Source organism: Pseudorca crassidens, chromosome 15, assembly GCF_039906515.1.
Source record: "Pseudorca crassidens isolate mPseCra1 chromosome 15, mPseCra1.hap1, whole genome shotgun sequence".
In the NCBI taxonomy this organism is placed as follows: Eukaryota; Metazoa; Chordata; class Mammalia; order Artiodactyla; family Delphinidae; genus Pseudorca; species Pseudorca crassidens.
In genome coordinates, this window is record NC_090310.1 from 55,714,661 (window position 1) to 55,733,306 (window position 18,646).

General features: G+C 42.1%; 2 pseudogenes; one reads left to right on the top strand and one right to left on the bottom strand.

Annotated features, from left to right (window-relative positions):
• Positions 1-13,113: 13,113 nt before the first annotated feature.
• Positions 13,114-15,135, top strand: LOC137208041 (mitochondrial nicotinamide adenine dinucleotide transporter SLC25A51-like; annotated as a pseudogene).
• Positions 15,136-16,002: 867 nt separating this feature from the next.
• LOC137206419 (PDZ and LIM domain protein 1 pseudogene) lies at positions 16,003-16,978 on the bottom strand (annotated as a pseudogene).
• Between the last annotated feature and the right edge of the window lie 1,668 nt (positions 16,979-18,646).

Sequence of the window (18,646 nt, forward strand, 5' to 3'; positions counted from 1 at the left end):
TAGCCAGACTCATCAAGAAAAAAAGGGAGAAGACTCAAATCAATAGAATTAGAAATGAAAATGGAGAAGTAACAACTAACACTGCAGAACAAAAGATCATGAGAGATTACTACAAGCAACTCTATGCCAATAAAACTTACAACCTGGAAGAAATGGAGAAATTCTTAGAAATGCACCACCCACCAAGACTGAATCAGAAAGAAATAGAAAATATGAACAGACCAACCACAAGCACTGAAATTGAAACTGTGATTTAAAATCTTCCAACAAACAAAAGTCCAGGACCAGACAGCATCACAGGCGAATTCTATCAAAAATTTAGAGAAGAGCTTACACCTATCCTTCTCACACTCTTCCAAAATATAGCAGAGAGAGGAACATTCCCAAACTCATTCTATGAGTTTGATACCAAAACCAGACAAGGATGTCACAAAGAAAGAAAACTACAGGCCAATATCACTGATGAACATAGATGCAAAAATCCTCAACATAATACTAGCAAACAGAATCCAACAGCACATTTAAAAGGATCATACACCATGATCAAGTGGGGTTTATTCCAGGAAAGCAAGGATTCTTCAATATATGCAAATCAATCAACGTGATACACCATATTAACAAATTGAAGGAGAAAAACCATATGGTCATCTCAATAGATGCAGAGAAATCTTTCGACAAAATTCAACACCTATTTATGATAAAAACCCTCCAGAAAGTAGGCATAGAGGGAACTTTCCTCAACATAATAAAGGCCATATATAACAAACCCACAGCCAACATCGTCCTCAATGGTGAAAAACTGAAAGCATTTCCACTAAGATCAGGAACAAGACAAGGTTGCCCACTCTCACCACTCTTATTCAACATAGTTTTGGAAGTTTTAGCCACAGCAATCAGAGAAGAAAAGGAAATAAAAGGAATCCAAATCAGAAAAGAAGAGTAAAGCTGTCACTCTTTGCAGATGACATGATAGTATACATAGAGAATCCTAAAGATGCTACCAGAAAACTATTAGAGCTAATCAATGAATTTGGTAAAGTGGCAGGATACAAAATTAATCCACAGAGATCTCTGGCATTCCTATACACTAAGGATGAAAAATCTGAAAGTGAAATCAAGAAAACACTCCCATTTACCATTGCAACAAAAAGAGTAAAATATCTAGGAATAAACCTACCTAAGGAGACAAAAGTCCTGTATGAAAAAAATGATAAGACACTGATTAAAGAAATTAAAGATGATACAAATAGATGGAGAGATATACCATGTTCCTGGATTGGATGAATCAACATTGTGAAAATGACTCTACTACCCAAAGCAATCTACAGATTCAGTGCAATCCCTATCAAACTACCCCTGGCATTTTTCACAGAACTAGAACAAAAAATTTCACAATTTGTATGGAAACACAAAAGACCCCGAATAGCCAAAGCAATCTTGAGAAAGAACACCAGAGCTGGAGGAATCAGGCTCCCTGACTTCAGACTACACTACAAAGCTACAGTAATCAAGACAGTATGGTAGTGGTACAAAAACAGAAAGATAGATCAATGGAAGAGGATAGAAAGCCCAGAGATAAACCCACGCACATATGGTCACCTTATCTTTGATAAAGGAGGCAGGAATGTACAGTGGAGAAAGGACAGCCTCTTCAATAAGTGGTGCTGGGAAAACTGGACAGGTACATATAAAAGTATGAGATTAGATCACTGTCTAACACCATACAGAAAAAGAAGCTCAAAATGGATTAAAGACCTAAATGTAAGGCCAGCAACTATCAAACTCTTAGAGGAAAACATATATACAGAACACTCTATGACATAAATCACAGCAAGATCCTTTTTGACCCACCTCATAGAAAAATGGAAATAAAAACAAAAATAAACAAATGGGACCTAATGAAACTTCAAAGCTTTTGCACAGCAAAGGAAACCATAAACAAGACCAAAAGACAGCCCTCAGAATGGGAGAAAATATTTGAAAATGAAGCAACTGACAAAGGATTAATCTCCAAAATTTACAAGCAGCTCATGCAGCTCAATAAAAAAAAACCCAAACAACCCAATCCAAAATTGGGCAGAAGACCTAAATAGACATTTCTCCAAAGAAGATATACAGACTGCCAACAAACACATGAAAGAATGCTCAACATCATTATTCATTAGAGAAAAGCAAATCAAAACTTCAGTGAGATACCATCTCACACCAGTCAGAATGGCCATCATCAAAAAATGTAGAAACAATAAATGCTGGAGAGAGTGTGGAGAAAAGGGATCACTCTTGCATTGCTTGTGGGAATGTGAATTGGTACAGCCACTATGGAGAACAGTATGGAGGTCCCTTTAAAACTACAAATAGAACTACCATATGACCCTGTAATCTCACTACTGGACATATACCCTGAGAAAACCATAATTCAAAAAGAGTCATGTACCAAAATGTTCACTGCAGCTGTATTTACAATAGCCAGGAGATGGGAACAACCTAAATGCCCATCATCGTATGAATGGATAAAGAAGATGTGGCACATATATACAATGGAATATTACTCAGCCATAAAAAGAAACGAATTTGAGCTATTTGTAATGAGATGGATGGACCTAGAGTCTGTCATACGGAGTGAAGTAAGTCAGAAAGAGAAAGACAAATACCGTATGCTAACACATATATATGGAATTTAAGAAAAAAAATATCATGAAGAACCTACGGGTAAGACAGAATAAAGACACAGACCTACTAGAGAATGGACTTGAGGATATGGGGAGGGGGAAGGGTAAGCTGTTACAAAGTGAGAGAGTGGCATGGACATATATACACTACCAAACGTAAAATAGATAGCTAGTGGGAAGCAGCCGCATAGCACAGGGAGATCAGCTCGGTGCTTTGTGACCGCCTAGAGGGGTGAGATAGGGAGGGTGGGAGGGAGGCAGATGCAAGAGGGTAGAGCTATGAGAACATAGCAGAAACTAACACACCATTGTAAAGCAACTATACTCCAATAAAGATGTAAAAAAAAAATGGCAGGACAATAGTACCAAAAGCAATCTACAGATTTCATGAAATTTCCTATCAAAATACTGATAGCATTTTTCACAGAACTAGAACAAATAATTTTAAAATTTGTATGGAAACACAAAAGACCTTGAATTTCCAAAACAGTCTTAAGAAGAACAGAGCTGGAGGTATCACACTCCCTGACTTCAGACTCTACTAGAAAACTACAATAATCAAAATAGTATGGTACTGGCACAAAAACAGACACATATCTCAATGGAACAGAATAGAGAACTCTGATAAGCCCAATTTATTGTCAATTAATCTATGACAAAGGAGGCAAAAATATATAATGGAGAAAAGATAGTTTCTTCAAGTGGCACTGGAAAAACTGGACAGCTAAATGTAAAAGAATGAAATTAGAACATTCTCTAACACCATATACAAATATAAACTCAAAATGGATTAAAGATCTAAATGTAAGATGGGACAATAAAACCCCTAGAGGAAAACATAGGCAGAACACTGTTTGCAATAAATCATAGCAATATTTTCTTGGATCTGCCTCCTAAGGCAAGGGAAACAAAAGCAAAAATAAACAAATGGGACATAATTAAACAAAATCTTTTACACAGCAAAGGGAACCATTGACAAAACAAAAAGACAACCTACTGAATGGGAAAAAATATTTACAAATGATATGACTGTTAAGGGGTTAATATCCAAAATGTATAAACATTTCATACAATTCAACATCAAAAAAGCAAACACCCAATTAAAAATGGTCAGAAGACGTGAATAGACATTTTTCCAAAGAAGACATACATATGGCCAACAGGTACATGAAAAGATGTTCAACATCACTAATCATCAGATAAATGCAAATTAAAACCACAGTGGAATATCACCTCACACCTGTCAGAAGGGCTATGATCAAAAAGAATACAAATTACAAATGTTGGGGAGGATGTGGAGAAAAGGGAACCCTTGTACACTTTTGGTGGGAATGTAAATTGGTGCAGCCACTATGGAAAACAGTATGGAGGTTTCTCAAAAAACTAAAAGTAGAACTACCACAGATCTGGCAATTGCACTCCTGGGTATATATATCCTTAAAAAACTGAAAACACTAATTTGAAAAGATACATACACCCCAATGTTCATAATAGCAGTATTTACAATTGCCAAGGTATAAAAGCAACCTAAGTATCCATCAACAGATCAATGGATAAAGAAGATGGGAGATATATATATATATATATATATATATATATATATACACACACACACACACACAAAAGAATACTACTTAGTCCTAAAAACGAATGAAATATTGCCATTTGCAGCAACAAGAATGGACTTAGAGAGCATTATGCTTATTTCAAAGACAGACAAAGACAAATATTGTATGATATCATTTATATGTGGAATCTAAAAAATAAAACAAACTAGGGAATATAACAAAAAAGAAACAGACTCAGAGATATAGAGAACAAACTAGTGGTTACCAGTGGAGAGAAAAATGGGAGGAGGGGCAACATAAGAATAGGGGATTAAGAGGTATAAACTATTACACATAAAATAAGCTACAAGGGGCTTCCCTGGTGGCACAGTGGTTGGGAGTCTGCCTGCCGATGCAGGGGACGTGGGTTCGTTCCTGGTCCGGGAGGATCCCTTGTGCCATGGAGCGGCTGGGTCCATGAGCCATGGCTGCTGAGCTTGTGTGTCCGGAGCCTGTGCTCTGCAACAGGAGAGGCCACAGCAGTGAGAGGCCCACGTACCGCAAAAAAAAAAAAAGCTACAAGGATATATTGTACAACACAGGGAATATAACCAATATTTTACAATAACTGTAAATGGAGTATAATCTTTAAAAATTGTAAGTCACTATGTTGTACACCTGAGACTTCTATAACATTGTGAAATAACTATACTTCAACAAATAAGAAAGAAAGAGAGAAGGAGAGAAAGAGAAAGAAAGAAAGAAAGAAAGAAAGAAAGAAAGAAAGAAAGAAAGAAAGAAAGAAAGAAAGAAAGAAAGAAAGAAAGAAAGAAAGAAAGAAAGAAAGAAAGGAAGAAAGAAAGAAAGAAAGGAAGGAAGAAAGAAAGAAAGAAAGAAAGAAAGAGAAAGAAAAAAAAAGAAAAGAAAAGGAAAACTGCCAGCTAGACACTCAAGGGGCAGGATCAGAAGAGAGGGGGCAGGGTAAATTTTCCACCCCACCCCCAGTGTTTCTGGGCAGCCCTAGTGCTGGGTTCTTCAGCTGTCCATCATCCTGGAAGCAGCTGGTCCAGGTGGTGTCCTGACTCTCTGAGAGCTCCAGGTTCAAGGGCTTGTGGGCTTCAACATGATGGTTTGAAGTGAGAATGTCACCATTTTTGAGCCCCAATCGTTTTTCTTTGGCTCACTTGATATATCCGGACACTGGACAGATGGAGGTGGAATGGAGTGAGAGCAAGGCAAGAGCTAGAAGAAAGGATTGTGACTGGTTGGGTCCCTCTGGGGCAGTGACTAGAAGCATTTCACAGTTAGGAATGGGGGGCTGGGCTGTAGGGATGTCATGAGGGTCTCATTGTGACACACTCCTTGCCCAGTGGAGTGGGGATTGGCTAAGAAAACAGAATGGGGAGGATAAATCAGAGGTTGGTTGCCAGGACCTGAGCCCAACAGGGAGATGGGCTCAGAGAGATGGTGCTCCCAACCTCTTTGACCCATTCACACCTCCTCTAACAAGAACTCCAACTTCCTCCCCTCTCTCTCCTCAGTAGGGCTCAGGGCAGGTGCCTGCTGATACTTCTGAGCCCAGCAGAAGCAGATCACAGGCTTCTCTTACTGTGGGTCAGTGGCAGGTGGGGCTGGCTGTAACCATGCTAATGAGACCTGCCGAGAGAAGCCCGATGCATGGGGCTGCATTGAGGATGCCCCAGCCATCCCACATCCTCTCCCCATTTCCACTTGTGGCCCACCCACCTCCAGCTTCTCTCCTTGTTTGGGTCCTGCTCTTAGGTTTCCTTAAAAAAAAAGGCTCCCCTTTGACTTTCCTGGTGATCTGTCCCTGCATATCCGTGCCAACCTGGGGTCATCAGACCTGCTTCAAAATGAGAGAAACCTGGTGGAGATGGTTCCTTGAATGTCCTGGACCACAGTGCAGGTGAGAAATACACCCTATCAGAGCAAAAAGGAATGGTCTCATAACAGCGTGATTTTGAAGATGGGGCTCAGAGTACACATGTTCCTTAAATTCAGTCTATGAGAGCCCCACAAAGATCATACTCTTTGCAAATTCTAGCAGACAGCTTGCCGCAGTTTGGGAGAGAGGCCTCAAAAGCATGACCACATCTCCTGGCCCCCATAACAGGTTCCAATATTGCACCATAGCTCCTCAGTTGGCAGGATGGCAGGTTTATGGGCTTCTTCTACATGAAGAGCTTCACTTCCATCACTGGGGCCCACCTGGGGAATCCCCAAGAACCACTCTGCAAAGGTACAATCAAATGCCCACTCTGCACCTCTGAAATCATTCACGAACAAAACATGTATAAATTGACCTGTCTTCTGTGTGTGGCTTCCTATGTGGCAGATATTGAAGATAAAAGGCAAAAGTAAGACTCTGTTCCTTTCCTTTAGGAGCTCGTGGTTCATTGGATGAGCCAGAGAAGGAAACAATAATTGACTCTAATCAGAGACAGAGTGTGGCCACAGTGGGGGAGAGGAGTGAGCACACAGGTAGGAAGTCCAGAGAAGAGGGCTGGCACAGACCACTGAAATCAGTGCAGACTTCCTGGGAGAGATGTGAGCTTTGGAGGAAGAATGAGATTTTTAAGTGGGGTGGGAAGAGTGTTCCAGGGAGAGGTATTGTGTGGCCAGTGCCCTTCTTCCTTGATCCCCTTCATATCTGCAGCCATTCCCTTCTCAACTCTCTCCTTGCTCAGCACAGCCACAGTGACTCTTCCAATCACAATGCTCAAAACTCCCGCTTCTACAAAGAACATCACGGTTGGTGACTCTGCTTCTTCTGACTCGACCTCCCTTCTCTGCTCTTTCCTGTCTCTTGTGTTCTTCCCACCTACCCAACCTCCACACTCCCAAGACAGCTGGTAGAAAATTACACTCCTGAATCCCACTTTTGCTTGTGTATGATTTGAATATTTTCTGAGTCAACATGGTGAACATATTTCTCAAAATTTGCTATGAGAGATTAAGTCTAAAGCAGACTCTGCCCCTTAGAATGTAAATTCACCTACAAGGAGAAAGGAAAGGGACAACTGCCCACCCTTTTGTTTGCTGAGTGTCCTTATGCACCCTTCAACACATGTTAGAACTTATATAAAACAATGTAACTGTGTATTTCCACCAAACAAAATACAGCTTTCTTCTGTATATCTGAAGACATTTTCACCCTCTCTCCATAATAAGGAAATGCACAGTTCCAACAGTCATTATATACATTGCTGACTATATTAATTATTCTTCAGAATTCATCATGGCTCCACTGAATATTCTGTTACCTGAAAACTAAATTATAAAATTAAATTCCAAGCCAAGGCAATTTTGAGAAAGAAAAAACAGAGCTGGAGGAGTCAGAATCCCTGGCTTCAGACTATACTACAAAGGTACAGTCAACAAAACAGTATGGTACTGGCACAAAAACAGAAATATAGATTAATGGAACAGGATAGAAAGCCCAGAAATAAACCCATGCACCTATGGTCAATGAATCTACTACAAAGGAGGTAAGACTATACAATGGAGAAAAGACAGTCTCTTCAATAAATGGTGCTGGGAAAACTGGCCAGCTACATGTAAAAAAAATTAAATTAGAACATTCTTTAACACCATGCACAAAAATAAACTCAAAATCAATTAAAGACATAAATGTAAGACTGGATACTATAAAACTCTTAGAGAAAAGTATAGGCAGAGCTCTCTTTAACATAAATTGCAGCAATATCTTTTTTGATCCATCTCCTAGCATAATGGAAATAAAAACAAATGGGACCTAATTAAACTCAAAAGCTTTTGCACAGCAAAGGAAACCATAAACAAAAGTAAAAGACAACCCAAAGAATGGGAGAAAATATTTGCAAACCATGTGACCGACAAGGGATTAATCTTCAATATTTACAAACAGCTCATGTGGCTCAATATAAAAAAAAACCCAAACAACCCGACCAAAAAATGGACAGAAGACTGAAACAGACATTTGTCCAAAGAAGACATACTGATGGCCAATAGGCACATGAAAAGATTCTCAACATCACTAATTATTAGAGAAACGAAAATCAAAATTACAATGAGATATCACCTCACACCAATCAGAAAGGCCATCATTAAAAAGTCTACAAACAATAAATGCTAGAAAGGATGTGGAGAAAAGGGAACCCTCCTACACTTCTGGTGGAAATGTGCATTGGTTCAGCCACTATGGAGAACAGTATGGAGGTTCCTTAAGAAACTAAAAATAGAGCTACTCTATGATCCAGTAATCCCACTCCTGAGCATAAATCTGGAGAAAAACACGGTTTGAAAAGACACGCATCCCAATGTTCATTACAGTGCTGTTTACAATATCCAAGACATAGAAGCAACCTAAATGTCTGTCGATAGATCAATGGATAAAGAAGATGTGGTACATATATACAATGGAATATTACTCATCCATAAAAAAGAATGAAATAATGCCATTTGCAGCAAAATGGATGGACCTGGAGATTATCATACTAAGTAAGGCAAAGAAATACAAATATATGACATTGCTTATATGAGGAATCTTAAAAACAATGATACAAATGAAGTTATTTATAAAACAGAAACAGACTCACAGATTTAGAGAACAAATTTATGGTTACCAGGGGGGGAAATGTTGGCGGGGAGGGATAGATTGGGAATTTGGGATTGACATGTACACACTGCTATATTTAAAATAGATAGCCAACAAGGGCCTACTGTATAGCACAGGGAACTCTGCTCAATTCTCTGTAATAACCTAAATGAGAAAGGAATTTGAGAAAGAATCGATACATGTATATGTATAACTGAATCACTCTGCTGTACACCTGAATCTAACACAATGTTGTTAATCAGCTATACTCCAATATAAAATTTTTAAAATTTTTAAATTAAAAATTTAAAAAAGAAAAAAATTAAATCTAATAATTTGTATATATGTAAAACAGTGGTAGGAGAGAAAAGATCAAAATGGTGAATATGTACTATCAACACATACATATTACAAGCAAAGAAAAAATGCAAAGCTATTGTCATACTTGTTCCTGTAATTTGTCAGGGGGCCCTGATTAAAATCTGTAGCTTCTTTCTTTCACTACTTATTCTGTATTTCCCCTGCCCTCACTCAGAACCTCAATTAGTCTCAGTTCTGTATCAAGTGGAGTGATCCAAAACTATATTCCCAAAGGGTCTGAGTCCTCAATCCTGCCACCTTTTAGTTGTAGTAGTTTTCCATTAATCTTTAAAATTGAGCATGGAAGCACAAAGAGGCACCCCAAGAATCCCCTGGGTTCCTAACATAGCCTTCATTGCCCCCACTGGGTAGCAGCAACCTCCCTTACCCCTTGGAAATCAGGATCAATCACACTGGACAGTACTCTCTTTTTGTTGGTTCAATGGAATAAAGAGTATAAAGTATTCAGATAGAAGTCTCGTAATTGCTAGGTCCTCTGATATTAATTCCTTGAGCACTAACCCTCTGAACTATCATAACTCTAATTTGCTGGGACAAAATACAAAAATTCTGCAAATGGGTTACTAGATGTAATTGCCACAGGAGCCACACCCAATTCTATTCCTCACTCACAGAGCAATGTATTCCGGCCATAGGGGAGACAACACCATATAATTGTCTCTGACACAAAGTATATACTGTTTAAACTGTTAAACACAGCCGAACCTCTCCCAACAGATGCCACACTGAATCTAAGCCCTTCTACCTTTCAATTAGGCCAGCCACTTCCAGGTGATGGGGTGCGTGGTAAGAGCACTTAATGTTATGAGCATGAGTCCATTGCTGAACATTCTTTGCTGTGAAATGAGCTTCTTGATTCAATACAACAGTGGGTGAATTATCATGAAAGTGCATAAGGCATCCTGTGAGTCCACAGATGCTGTTGCTGGCAGAAGCATTACAGGCAAGGAAGGAAAATCCTTTGTACTTCAGGGTCACCCCTGCAGTGCTAATAGCTGGCCACTTTTCTGTATTACCAGCTAATTGTGCAGACCCAGATGTAAACCAGTTTCAAGTGTTTTCCTCAGTCAGTTGGTCATCAGGAACATTTCCTAAGGCCATAAGCATGGATCGAAAGAGAGCAGAAAATGCAACAGGAATTCATGTCAAAGGAGTCTGAGCCCCCTGCTCGTGCAACCTACTCAGGTTTTCCCAACTTACTCAAATCTGATCTCTTACATACCATTTACGTTTGATGTTAAATTGCTTCTACACATGCTCAAACTTATGGCCAAGTGTGTTCATTATGGGAAGTTCAGGCCACAGGACTACCTCATGTTCTGAAGTTAGGAGTTCAGTATCTACCAAGGCCCAGTAGCAAACCAGAAGCTACTCTCAAAAAGAGAATAGTTATCTCCAGAAGTGGATATTTTCTAAAAACCCCCAGAAATCAAGCTGTTGTTCTCCTGTTCATGTTTGTGAGAAGCTCCATACATCAACTGTATTTGCCACACTTTGAGCATCATTGGACCTGCTGGAGCATAAGCACCAGGTTGTAGAGCAGCTTGTATTACAGCCTGGACTTATCACCGAGCTTCATCTTTCTCTGGTTTAACTTGAAACTGTCCTTCTCATGAGCAACTCTGTAGATGAGTCAAGAGAATATACTCACCTGTGATATATGTTGCTTCTCAATTCCAAAAAGGTCTACCAAGAGTTATGTACCTTTGTTCATGGCAGGTGGTACAAGGTGTGGAACCTGGTCTTTTGCCACAGACTACTGAAACCCTGGAAACTACACTCAGGTGACAACTCCCTGGATTTTCATTGGCTGTATCTCCCATAATGTGATTCATATATGTCTTAATAAAGGCATCTAAAGTTCTTCTTCCTGCTCATCAAATCCAATCAGCATAATCTTAATATAGTGAACCAGTGTTATGTTTTGTGGAATGTCAAGTCAATATCTCTGTAGACTATATTATGGCAGAGAAAAGAATAGACCTGGCCCCATGGTGCTGTGAAGGTATGTGGTGACCACTGATAGGTAAAAGCAACTTTCTTGTGGTCCTTGCAAGTTGATATGAAGAAAAAGGCATTAGCTGGGTCAGCAGCTATATATAAAGTTCCAGGGGCCATTTTGATTTGCTCCAGGAACATTTTAATTTTTTTTATATTTTATTATTTTTAAAAATATTTACTTATTTATTTGGTTGCTCTGGGTCTTAGTTGCGGCATGCAGGATCTTCCTTGTGGCATGTGGGATCTTTAGTTGCAGCATGTGGGTCTTTTTAGTTGTGGCATGTGAACTCTTAGTTGTGACATGCATGCAGGATCTAGTTCCCTGACCAGGGATCGAACCCGGGCCCCCTGCATTGGGAGAACAGATCCATATAACCACTGGACCACCAGGGAAGTCCCTCCAGTAAAATTTTTAAATCTGACCTTGCAATCATAATTAGAGTCCCTGACTCAGTTAATAATAACCCACAGTCAATCTCCAAAATTCATTTGAGCTCTGCACAGGCCAAACTGGTGAGTTTAAATATGATAGATATCACCATCCCTGCTTCTTTCAAGTCTTGGACTGTGGCATTAATCCATAGAGTTCCCTGAGTGATGCTGTTTTTCTTCTGGTTTTCTGTTTTACTTCTTAGTAGGGAGGGGAAGTTGTAGGGTCTTTCATTTGTCAAGCTTACACACCAAAAAGGCAAGGCGCAGGCTGGGTTATACCCACTGCTGAGGAGCCAATTCTAGACTGCAGCTAAGCAGTTTTATATTCTGCAACTCTATTCTGAGGGGTGGTGGTGGATGGGACAGGAAGCCTCATACCTCCTCAGAACCCAAGAGGCAGTGGCAGCCTTCAGGGAACATAGGAAAGTGAGTAAGAAATGGCCCAGAGCCGCTCTCACAGACCTTCCATCCTCTTGTGTTCCGGGTGTGGGGGGGGTCACAAGGTGTTCTGCCAAAAGTCAGATTACCTGTGATTCAAACCTTTGCCTGTGAGGCTTATGTTGTTATATGCAAGGTTGCCAGGGTGCCCAGGTGGAGCCATTCCCCTACATGTCCACACCCTTTGGCCTTTTACATATTCAACCAAGAATTCTTGGTAGCAAAGGCCATCCCATCACATGCTCTAAGTAACTGATAATGGACAATCACATTGTCCTGGACTTTCTGCTGGCCAGTTACTGTGGTGTGTGTGTGTGGTTGCCAACACCTCATGCTGCACCTGGGTTTACGACATAGTTAACTGACTTGGCCCAGATGGAGAGTCATACTAGCATAGACCCTCTTGTCCAGTGTTGCCCAAGACATGAAACAGATTCGGTCTAAGTCTCTATCAGTGCACTTATGCTATAGAATTTAGAAGAATCAGTAGTCAATGAGAAATGTACAAAAATGTCTAACAATAATATCAGTGTCCACAAAGTCAATTTTGTTCTGTTGTTTCAAGTGCAGGCTATTCCTTTCTGATATCAGTGGCTATTGGGAGGTTTCTGATGAAGATTCAATGCTGGCCAGCATATTGGAGGGTGGCGGTGGCAGTCTGGGTTAAATTGGCCAAATTCCCTGCAGACAAATAGCTCAGAGTGAGATTAGGTACCTCCCTTTACCCCTGACATCCCAGGCTCTAAAGTGTTTTCTTCCCATCAGCCAGGGTCCTTCCACAGCCAGATAATCAGAATGACCGGTTCCTGCACCTGTCACTCCATGATGTTTGAAGAATCCTTCCCGTATCTTACCCACACCATAAACTCAGATTCATCCTAATGTGGCTCAGCAGTATATATACTTTGTACTACTCTTGAAAATTTCTCTCACCCCCTGATGTGTGGTCGCAACAGGACCACCTTAGGAGTTGTGGTGGAATATGAAAACCTCATATTCCTGATCATTATCATAGGCACAATTGCCTCAATTCAACAAATATAGCCAGATGGCAAAAGAAACACCAGATAAGAGTCACCCACCCTCCGTTCTTTTTTGCTACTCTGAAACTCCAGTAGCCCAGTTTCCCAAGAGGTAAGTATGGGAGGTACAGAAAGAAGGGTTAATTATGCAGTATGGGAATCTTACAAGCAGTCTAGGTCTCCTCCATCCCCCAGCATGACCAACATTCTATTTAAATAGGTGGTACTATTTCTAGGAATTGCTACTTTTAGACCCCAAAGTGTCTTTATGAAGAGTATGCTCCACTGGGAGCTGAGCCTACTTTGTCAGTTATCTTGGTCAGTTTTTCCTTTCAGAGGGGCCCATTCCATCCTTTAAGGGCACCTGCTACCTGGCAGTACGGGTTTGACAAGCTTGTGTATTCCAGTGATGTTCATCATCGAAAGATCCTTTCTCTTTGGCATCCACATGGGTCACAGAGGGTTTGGGTCTTGTGCAATGTGCTGCCATAAGGTTTGTCCCCATAGAAAATGAGAAAATGAAACTTTTTCATCCAGTTGTCCCACCACAGTGACTGCCTCAGTTGCCTCAGAGTCAGTGAAAATATAATAAGGTGCACTTGGGCTGGGGGTGGGGGGTTGTTTCCAGGCAAGCATTACAGTCTACAGCTCCCTCCAACTGAGCAGAGTTCCCTTTACCATGCACAGTTTTAAGCAGTTTTATTTGGGTATACCCCATCATCCTTTAATTAGCTAGTCTGTCTGTGAACCAGGCCCAGGTAGCCTCAGGAAACTGGGTGTAACAAAGCCTGGAAGAAGCTGGAGTGGCTGGCACAGACCCTCCATCTAAGATAGCCGTGTTTGGCCAATGAGTGGGCACTTTTTCATGTACCTGTCAGATGTCATTAATGCCTGGTTTAATTTCCTGGATATACCATTTCCATTAGTAATGGAGGCTTGTTTGGCAATACCCACTTTGTTGGTGTTCTTATTTCTGACCCATCTCAGGATAGGGATGTCAGTGTGTAGTACCACCTGCTGTTACTTTTTTAGCTTTTCAGTATCCACTAGAACCCAATAACAAGCACTGACAGTCTCTCAAATGGAGTATACCAGGTGGCAGTGTCAGGCACAGGTACTGAAAAGTGACATTCTCAAGTTGTTAAAAACATCATTCTCGGGAATTCCCTTGCGATCCAGTGGTTAGGACTCCGGTTTCACAGCTGGGGCCCGGGTTCGATCCCCGTTTGGGAAACTAAGATCCCACGAGCCAGGCAGCATGGCCAAAAAAACAAAACAAACAAGAAAAAACCATAATTCTCTGCACCAGTGCTGCGTTGAGGGCTCCTGGGCTCCCCCACTTGTGAGTGGGCGGCCATCAGGCATGGAGTCCGGCGCCTGTGATAATGGGTTTAAAAAAATCCATCTTGAAGAAGAAAGATCTTAAGCAATATAAATTCAGAAGCTCATGAAAAGAGGCCTCCAATCCTAACGTCTTCAAAACGAGATATATCACCTCATATTGCAAATGTTGGTGACATGAAGCATTACTTGTGTGGCTGCTGTGAGCTTTCAACAATGTAGCAGCCACATTTCCCATTCGGAAAGTCCTCTTTCCAGTGACAGCTATATGGAATCAAAACCCGGGATGCAGTATTTCACTTGAGGAGGGATGGATTTCGAAACTTGTATCCCAGAATCCTTCTCCCATTAATGCAGAAGACAGCTATGCTGACACTTACGTTTTGCCTCTATGAGGATTTATCTTGCCTTCCCGGTAAGCCTATCAGTTCCCCGGAGTTTGCAATCCTGAGTCCAGCAGCAGTACTTGGGGGGTCAACAGAAGAAATTTTCACTCCATTGGAAAGAGTTCAAATATTGCTTCAAGACTACAAGCATCACGACAAATTTACAAACACCTACCAGGCTTTCAAGGCACTGAAATGCCATGGAATTAGTATTTATCGAGGTTTGGTGCCCATTCTTTTCTGTAACGGATTCAACAATGTCTTTTCTTTCTGTTTTTTGGCCTTTGAGGTCCCATTAAGGAGCATCCGTCTCCACTGTAGGTATCATGGAGGTGGGTGGTATGTCCTTCTAGCCCTCTCGGCCGGTGACAAGAGGGAACAAGACAGAGCTTTTCTAATGTCTGAACGATGTTCTCGGGAAGTGAAGCTGGGTTGGGGGGTTGGGTGGGAGGCCGACGGCTGCGTCCACACGGGCCTCCAGGCAGGCGTTGTGGGCCGGGGTCCGAGTCTTGGGGCAGCGTGGCTGAGGTTGAAGGACCGCGTGTGTCTGTCCAGCAAGGCTGCCACCATCTCGGGAGCCTGAGGGCCTTGAAGGCCGAGATTCCTTTCCCTGCCCAGGCTCGCCGCTGGAAGTGAGCAACTCAGAGAACTGGATGGCAGACCCACCGCAAGGTACTGGAGACGGGAGCAGCATCCCCCCAACTCCCCCCGCCACCGGTGCTGCAGACTAGTGAAGGGCTGCCAGCGTGTGATCATCAACAGCTGAGTATGGGACAGGCACATTGGCCTGCTAGGAGGTATTTTGGGGGGGGGGGCGGCGGGTTGGGGCATTTTTTTGTTTGTTTTTGAAGTCTATTTATTGAGTAAAAATGAAATCATTGTCAGACAGTAAATTCAGTTTGGTTCAAATTTGGCTGATGTTCATTTGCAGCAGAGATGAATGGAGGTGAAGAGAAGACACAGTGACGCTGGCAAGGGGACACCGAACAAAACCATTCTCTGCTGATTATAAAAGCAGGCATCACGCAGCCAGCGTGAGTCACCTAGCAAAGGGGGACATGACGTTTAATAAGCAGGGATAAAACCAAAGTAATTAATAACTTTCAAGAAAAGAGAGGCCAGAGCTTTTAGAGGACAAGATGCAGAAGGGGCTCGTTGGAGAACAGTGTTGGGTGCAGAGCTGCCAGCTCACTTGGGGAACACAGTGATCACATCATCGGATCCCTCAGGTGGAGTGACCCACTCCCAGGCATGCTTTTCACAGTAGATCTGTTCCTCCACAAAGAAATGGTCTTTCTGTTTCAGGTTGGTGCCACAGTCGGTGCACACATAACACTCAGGGTGGTGGGGAAGGTCCCGCAGCTTCAAAAAACACGCCGGCAATGCCAATGCCACATTTATCACACATGAGCAATTTCTGGGTATTTCCAATTCATGCAGCCACTTTGGTGACTGGAGCCTTAACACTTCTGAATCCTGATGGCTTGTTGGGATCCCCTTTCTCCTCAGACTCCAAGATTTCCTGCAAAACCAGGAATGAAGAGAACTGTTTCAGAGCCTCATTTAACTCCTGTTTCTCTGAAGAAGCCTTCAGAATCTTTGTCAATGACAAGTCTGCTTGGAAGCTGAGAATGGTCTAAGGCTCTGCCATTCATCTCCTGCCCACTGGCTGCTTTCTTTGACTCCAAGGCATAGTTGAAGTTGGAGATGTTTTCAGAAGAGTAGAAGTCAGCTGGGTTGTTGTACTGGTTTGTGATGACCCTGGGGGTAGAACTGGAGGCAGGTGAGATGGTAAAGGGCATGGAACTTTTGTTGTGGGCGCTTCCTATATGTAGGACCTCTTGGGGTTCAGAGACTAAATTCATCTTATATGAGTGATGTTTCCCTTCCTCTGTCACCAGAGGAGACCATATTTTCTTTCAGATCTGGCTACTATGAGAGTCACATTGTCTGTGCAGCCCTTGATTTTGTTCTGAGATTCCAAGTGCATCATATTGCTGGTATTTTCCCCATCAATGGCTGTGATTACACACAGAATTAGCTATAGCAGCCTTGCTTCTGGGAGTGACCCAGGAACTAGTGAGAGGCTGCTTGAAATCCTTGCCCCCCACAAGGCAGAAGCTCCAGGGTCCCTGGCCATGAGGATTATTTGCAGGGTGGTCATAGCAAGGCGATGATGGGTGGCAACCCGAGGGGACAGATGGGGCAGGACACAGAGTGATGCACTGTGCTCCCCGGCAGCTGTTCTGCTAGGAGGTTTTGAATGCTGAAGAATGGCGATCAGCAGTGCAGAGTTTTAAATCTAGCGACCGCAACAGTAAACCAGCCAGCCCAAGAAGAGGTTATGCTGCAGCAGGAGCAGAATAAAATAAAACAAAAAAGATGAAAAAGTACACCTACATGTTCCTAGATGGAATTATATAACAAACATAATCGTATCAGTGTGGTAGATTGAGTTACAGCCTCCATTTATGACTTCCTTCTGTTGTGTTACAGACCCACACCTTTCCCAATGCCTCAGGGTAGGAAGACAGGAATTCTTCACTTCTGAATTTTAAACTAAGTCATATGATTGTCTTGGCCACTGAGATGTTGGTAGACAAGATGCAAGCTAATGATAAAAGTGTTTGCATGAACGGGAAATTTGTTCAAGATGGTGGAATAGAAGGACGTGTGCTCACTCCCTCTTGCAAGAGCACTAGAATCACAACTAACTGCTGAAAAATCATCGAAAGGAAGACCCTGGAATTCACCAAAAAAGATACCCCACAACCAAATACAAAGGAGAAACCACAATGAGATGGTAGAGGGGTGCAATCACAATAAAATCAAATCCCATAACCACTGGGTAGGTCACTCACAAACTGAAGAACAATTATACCACAGAAGTCCACCCACTGGAGTGAAGGTTCTGAGCCTCACGTGAGGCTTCCCAACCTGGGGTTCCGGAAATGGGAGGAAGAATCCCCAGAGGATCATTCTTTGAAGGCTAGCAGGATTTGATTGCACGACTTTGACAAGACTGGGGAAAACAGAGACTCCACTTTTGGAGGGGACACACAAAGTAGTGTGTGTATCAGGAAGCAGGGGGAAGGAGCAGTGACCCAATAGGAGGCTGAACCAGATCTACCAGATAGTATTGGAGGGACTCCTGCAGAGGTGGGGGTGGTTGTGGTTCACTGTGGGGACAAGGACACTGGCAGCAGAAGCTCTGGGAAGTATTCTTGGAATGAGCCCTCCCAGAGTCCACCATTAGCCCCACCAAAAAGCCTGTAGCCTCCAGTGCTGAATCGCCTCAGGCAAAAAACAAACAGGGAGGGAACTCAGCCCCACCCATTAGCAGAAAGCAGATTAAAGTTTTACTGAGCTCTGCCCACCAAAGCAACACCCAGCTCTACCCACCACCAGTCCCTCCCATCAGGAAACTTGCACAAACCTCTTAGATAGCCTCATCCACCAGAGGGCAGACAGCAGAAGCAAGAAGAACTACAATCCTGCAACCTGTGGAACAAAAACCACATTCACAGAAAGACAGACAAAATGAAAAGGCAGAGGGCTATGTACCAAATGAAGGAACAAGATAAAACCCCAGAAAAACAACTAAATGAAGTGGAGATAGGCAACCTTTCAGGAAAAGAATTCAGATTAATAATAGTGAAGATGATCCAGGATTTCAGAAAAAGAATGGAGGCAAAGATTGAGAAGATGGGAGAAATGTTTAACAAAGACCAAGAAGAATTAAAGAACAAACAAACAGAGATGAACAATACAATAACTGAAATGAAAAATACACTAGAAGGAATAAATAGCAGAATAACTGAGGCAGAAGAAT